Here is a 7,343-nt window from a genome sequence, read left to right as displayed (position 1 = left end):
CTGCTCTCCCCAGTAAATATATATTTAACTAATGCAAATGTATAACAGGAGTAACGAAACACTTTTTATTATTTTCTAAATAATAATGATAACACTTTGAAAATGAAAAGTTATAGAATGCAGTCAAAATATCAACCAAGGCGAAGATGAACACAAGGAATAATGACGTCACATAACGTCAACAAATGGCGTGGAATCATAGGATTCGCATACCCGGCACTCCAGGCCTTGAAAGGACACAGAGAAATCCGAATCTTTGAGTTCATTTCTTTGAGTTTATGTTGACAATTATAACATATACTTCTATAGCTTAAAGTGCGTCCTTTTTTCTAAATATGTCTTCTACATGAAATAGAAAATAAAGCAAACAAGTAGATCTTCGCTCTTCCTATGCCGTGCATGATTCATATTAAAACATTTGGCTGCGCCCTTTAAGCCCTTTCCTTCAGTCATATTATATATGAAGTAAACAAACATTATCTTAGATGAAACAGCAGATGAAAGACATGAAATTTTACATCGTTTTTATTTCTTGTGACAAACTGTAATTACATATTGTAGAGACAACAGCTTCTTCACCTAGCAGTTTCATCTCGTGTTGCTTTGATAATAGTAACTTGTTACGCTGTTAGCTCGGACAGATTTCCGTTTTGTATGTTACATTTATCTCCCTTTTGTATAGGTTTTGATTTTCTCTGAAAATATGACGTTAGCATCTATAACAAATGACGTCACAATCAATACCTATCCGCAAGGGCAGATAACTTTAATATGCAAATATGGAATATGTATCCAAATAAATGACATAAAATTAAATGTCTGACATCATCCTATAAACATTTCATCATGAAGATAAGCCTATGATGAATCAAATATGCAAAGCAGACATCAGAATTGCGCACGAAAGTCTTGTAGCATTTTCCAATTTTATTGGAGTACACTTCACTAGTAGGTATTGTTTACTTGACGAAATGGCGATGGAATATTGTGTATGTACAGGGTGGAAAATATCACAAATTGGTTGACAGCAATAAAGGATTAGAGGAATATAACAACGGCGTTATCGTGGTTTTTATAATGAATGAACAAAAAAGTGGTATAGAAATTGGTAGTAGGAGATATGGATTTGCAGTCTTATAACAAGTACAAGAGTTCTTATAATAAACAACAATGTCTAGTGGCTTATTTGTTTACTTTTATCTACTTCCTATTAAAGATCAAGGTCGGTTTTGGAGGACGTGTCATGCGTTTAGACACCGAAACTTTGTGCTAGGTAAAACGTTCTAGGGATATTGGATTGGTTCGACATTCTAATAGTTAATACGAATATTTAGTGTAAAAACCACTTCATTCTGGTGCCAATGACAAAGATCTAGCGGATCGTTTTGAGTCTGTATTATGTCGTATTAACGCACTGGGTGTTTTAAAGGCGTAACTGTTGTAAGAAACGGAGGAGGAAAGGAAAAATCACCGACTTCCATGAGAACCTGACAAATGTTCTTTGCAGTTTTGGACACGCTATTCAGAGGTGGAGGACAAGTGTATATGTGTAGGAAAGCTCAAATTCCGTATCCTAGTGCTAGGTTATTAATGACAGTGATAATGCAGAAAGTACATTGATAGGTTCAGGAGTTTAGTAATATATATCTATGGTTTTAGTTTTACGTTCTATTAACAGGCAGGGTCATGTAAGGTTTGTTTGTTTAGTTTTGCGTCCTATTAACAGCCAGGGTCATGTAAGGACGTGCCAGGTTTGTTGGTGGAGGAAAGCCGGAGTACCCGGAGAAAAACCACCGGTCAGCGGACAGTACCTGGCAACTGCCCCACATGGGATTCGAACCCGCATCCCAGAGGTGGAGGGCTTGTGGTAATATGTCGGGACATCTTAACCACTCGGCCACCGCGGTCATGTAAGGACGTGCCAGATTTAAATGATTAAATAGTGGAGGGAAATCGGAATACCCACAGAAGAAGCACCGACAACGACACTAGGTACTGATATAATGGACAAATATCTTCTTTGACCCGAGGTAGCAGGGTAATTAAGTCATGTATTTAACATTCAGTGTAAGAAAGCCCAGCTTAGGAGTGTGTTTCTTTGAAAAGAACCAGTTTGCCATGTTCTTTGGAAAGAAACCTTATCTATAACATTTATTTGGTATGAGTCGAAATCCAATATATTTTGATCTAGATAGCCACGTGGAGATTAAGGTCCTAGACTTTTACGATCATGCAATGGGGAAACTGACACAATTCAAACATCCTACTTGCAGTATAAGTGTTGCTTGTATTAAATAAAAAAACTGAAGTAATTCTTTTTTCTTTGTTTCGATACTAAATCCGGCTTTCTGTTTCGCCTGTTGTGTTTTGTCATACCTACAAACAAATTGTATATGAAGAAAACATCTGAGAATGGCGCTAAATTCAGACGTTGTCGTGACGTCACAATAAATACATCGATGTTTCGTATTGGCTGGAAAGAATAATCCATGGTAAAGTCAATGGAATCGTTCACTTAACCATATTTTATATTACTATGTTGCATGAAAAATAAGGAATGTTTGCAAACTTTTGTGAGAATCCGCTGCGCAGATTCATACAGTTTGCAAACAAAATGTCTTTCATGCCATGATTAAGTTAGAAAATAATGACATCATTACTTAGATGATTTAAAGAACTGTTGTAAACATGGAAAACCCAGAAGATGTTTGATAGACCAAATTATTAATCGTATATGACCTAATGTAAAACCGTCAACAAGCCCATGTGACCCTAAGATGTTATAATCTTAAGTAAATCACGTCAATATCCACATACAATGCTAAACATCAATTTAAAACTACGCTATGAATTCATTAAAAATGAACGTCATCAACAAAATCACCTAAGTTTTACTGATTCAATAAAACGAATACATATCTGGGTCACCAAGACCATCTTGATTTATTCATTCTTTCTGAATTGCGCTAACTCGTGATATATTGGTAAACACCGCAAAATACTGTTTTTTATCTATAACTCTAACATTTAATTTAGCAGGACAAACAATGAAAACATCAACTGTCACCATTTGATATTTGACCTCTTTAGGATGCTTTACCGTCGACAGAGCATAAAGGATACTCATCATTTGAACAACAATTGACGTTAAATCGTGTTTATATGTGTCTAACTAACACAAAAGTATCTATAAAATAATTTATTTTTGTATAAATGCAATCAGTACTTCATTCCATATAAGATATATTGCTATGGATTTTTTTCGGGACGCAATCAATTGTTTTTAATATGTTTATCATGAAACAAAATCAGGGCCCAGCACCATAAAACTTTTAGTTCTAGTTTTAACTCAAGTCTAAGTAAATCATAGACTTGAGTAAAAAGTCTGTCTGAGAATAGGGCTGAAGTTCTAACTTTTCAATGGCGGTATTGTAAAGTAAGTAACTTTTATAACAGACGATAAATACTCATTTGTCTTCTGGTTTTTTATAGTGAATGTCAGCAGTGTAGCATTTTTAAATTACCATGAGCACAGAAAAAATAGAATGTTATGAATATCATACAGTATACAATATGCAGTTGACCCTAAGGTATCTTCATGCTAAATATTTGCATATCACTGAGTGGTCTTAATACGACCCAAATTGATAACCCTCCTTTACTCGTCTTTTTCCGATCATGAAATGGGGCAGTAGGTACATTTCTAACACCCTACCTACAAGGCCGTCATAGTAGTCATTCACATGACAACCAGGGTTACATTGGAGCGTTGTCTTGGTGGTACGACCTGTAGTAGAATATCGAACAATGACACTGTCCACCTAGCTAACGAAACACTTACCTACTCTTAAATATGAAACGGAAGTATATTTATACAGAAAAAAAGACAGTGTCGTTGGAACATGACTCTAGAGGCTATGCAGAACTATTGTTGATTCTTATTCAAACCACAACCTCTTGACCTCCTTTCAGCAGGTCACACTATAGGAGTCTTATATCGAATTAACTGGGATCCGTTTATCAGCTATGTAGGTTGTGGATGTTCGAATGATACTATTTAGAAATGGAACAATAACGCAGAAAGATAAACTCAACATCCTAGTACAATATCCCCATTTGTTGTATTTCATATCTGATCTTAAAGGCCCACTATATTTCCGATACATAAATTAAAGTTTATTAAAAACAACAATAACATATGAGTACGTCTATTGAACGCCTTATATGAGGTAACAACACCAAAAAAAAGCAAAATTCCTTCTGTAGTCTATGTTACACTGTTTCCTTTAAATGAGAATTTGAAATGAAAGGAGTAGATATGATAAGACCAGTATTTGGCCTTAATTTTACAGGCCGAAAAATATTTACTCTGATCCACATCAATACCACAACAATAAATACTCTCATACTTGCCATTCATCAAAACATGTACACGATGTGCTCCACCTATGACGTCATCAAATTGATGATTTTCCTCTTCTCGCCAAATTTTGCTAGAAATTCATCATCTTTAGGTTAGAAAAGGCTTGAAATGGATTTGGTCGCCACCTTGGAGCAAATTTATATTTTGCATGGATATGCGCAAATACACGATACACAACGTGTGAAAATCTCTTTCTGCTCCACGATGGCGGCCACATTCATTTTTAGAGAAAACCACTCAAAAAGTATGATTTTTTCAAGGATTTTTGTGAAAAATGGCGGGAAATTGCATGTTGATGACGTCATAGTGAACAAAATTGGCACATGCGGGATATTTTCGGGATGTAATGTGTTAGCAAATGTATTCAACTGTTATATGGCAAAATATGTTGTTCTTTACTGGAGAATTAATTTTGCGGCCATATTCGAGTATTAACGTACCTTCTCCTTTCATTTGAGATTTTATGAAACGAGTCAAAAAACTTTTTTGCGAGCCTTGGTGAGTTAAAAGATACTTTTTATCACATAACTACAACTACCTAGATTTCGAATAATATCACGTTAAAATGTATTGCAAAAATCTAGCGGTGGCCGCCATTTTGTACCGCCGTCCTCGAAATCCTGCACTTATGAAAGAAAACATATTAAATTGAAGAATTCGTGGCGTTCTTGATTCATTTGTAAATACAGACATATCTTTTTCAATAAATGTGTGTGGAATTGTCAGCGATTGATCATTACTCGATATTTGTAATATTATATATAAATTCCAATCCCATTTAATACAGACAATAAGCAAATAAAGTCGAAAGTGTGGTTCTTTGGATGTTATTAGCACCATTGTCCATCACATCTGATAAGAAACCACATCCTATTTTTTCACTTATGTAGTACAACATCATGACTATGTCCATACATACAAAAATACACGTAGAATTGATATCGCTAGTGTTGGATTGAAGACATACATTTCTTGTTCAATACAAAAGCAGTGGTCAAGGTAATTAAAAAGGAGTATATCTACAGTAGTCGACCGTCGCCTACCACACTTGGGTTCAGTATTACCCGATGTTCCGTCAAGATACAACAGAAGAGGGTAGATAAAACAGAGAAATGTGGTACGGGATGCTTTATCCCGTCTTTGCAAATTACAGAGTAAGCTCCCTTGCGGGCTGGTACTGATTGTTACGTCATTATTTTGTGACCGTAATTCACGTCGTTATCTCTGAAAGTTATGACGTCACGCTCGCAAACACATGACGTCACAATCAATACCTACCCGCAAGATCAGATTACTCTGTAATGTGCAAATACATAATTGCATAATTCAAATGTCAGCCGTAATGCAGACTGAAGTTAAAATAACAAACCGGAACTTATATAGAAATTACGAAAGGGGCCAAATTTAGCCAATCAGAAAAATGCGTAACAATCGGGACGGAAGCTATAGAAACGAAAGTAAATGAAGTTAATCAATTTAGATGCCCAGATGACGAGTAAAACCAGCGGTAGTAAACAATATTAAAAATATCAGAAATATGTTCTGGTAAATAACTCACATACAGTCTCGTAAATGTTTTCTTTCATGAGGAAGAACTCGGTCACAATGTCTGAATAAGGTAAAAGATCGCGAAAGGTTTGAGTTGTTTTGAAAATTTGTACTCGAAACGGAATGACTTGTTTTCTCGGGAAAAAAATTGCACCTAAATAGTAAGTAAGTTAGTTTGATTGATTAACGTCCTATAAACAGCGTTATTATTTTTCTGGAATTTTTGTCACTTCTCATTGGTCAAAAACACGCCACGTGATCACAGATAAAAAAAACTATATTCCACGATTTTTCCGGAAGTGGTTTATAGAAAAGGTATATTGCACGTTTATTTTTAGATAACGATATCGTCTACGTCACAAAAACGCTTCGTGTTCTTGGCGCTTTGGAAAAAACCGCTTTGATGACCTGAGATTGAAGCGTAACCACAAAATGTGACAGACGACGTTGATTGTTTCGGTTTCTATCGAAGATGATGATGACTTCCAGCTGAGCTGCAGTTTAAACTTTTAAATTTCCAACATAAACACGGTAGGAGAGTAGGAAATAATCGAATAACATGCATTAAGCATAAGGAGCCATTAATAGTGAATTCGTTTGATGTTTATTTTTTTAAATTCTACCTAGGCTTATTACGACATTGCTGGTACATGTAGGCCTAGGTTAATCCTACTGTATGTATACGATTTTTATTTTACGGAATGGAGTACTAAGCATAAGAGAATGTATCTTAATGTCAATTTGAATCTGTTAATATATGTTTGACGTCGAAGTGGATTATTTCAACGGAGAACAAACTAAATATTTAATTGACTGTGTCCTTAAGACATGGAGCTACAGGTATAATGGAGTACATGTACATGTATGCAATTTACAAACACGCTTTCACCGGGTGTAATAAAAGCTTGAAATGCATCAATTGATACTGTTTTTATATGTTGTTTTTAAATTAAACTTGTTACCAAAATCATAAGATTGTATATGTCATCACGAAGCAGAATATACAATGCGATGCAAATTTAGTTTCACATTCATTTTTAAAAAATCCGGAAAAATAATAAAACAGTTATAGAATTTTGATTTCGGTCAATACATGGTTATATCGACCACAGAAAAAATATCGACCCCAGACTACGTCTTCGGTCAATATTTTTTCTTAGGTCGATATAACCATGTATCGACCTCATCAAAATGCTATATTTGTATAATGGTCATATAAGAACGGAATCACATGTAGGCTACAATGTATGTGTTGTGTGTTTGTTGTGCGAGGTTCACTTAAAAAGTTCAAGGTTATCTCAGCTTTCCTAAATTTGGCACAGAAAGAAACCCTTATTGTAAAATGCTAACCACTTATTTGATGCATAGGCCA

The sequence above is a fragment of the Argopecten irradians genome, chromosome 8 (assembly GCF_041381155.1).
Source record: "Argopecten irradians isolate NY chromosome 8, Ai_NY, whole genome shotgun sequence".
Taxonomy (NCBI): domain Eukaryota; kingdom Metazoa; phylum Mollusca; class Bivalvia; order Pectinida; family Pectinidae; genus Argopecten; species Argopecten irradians.
This window is presented reverse-complemented; position numbering follows the sequence as displayed.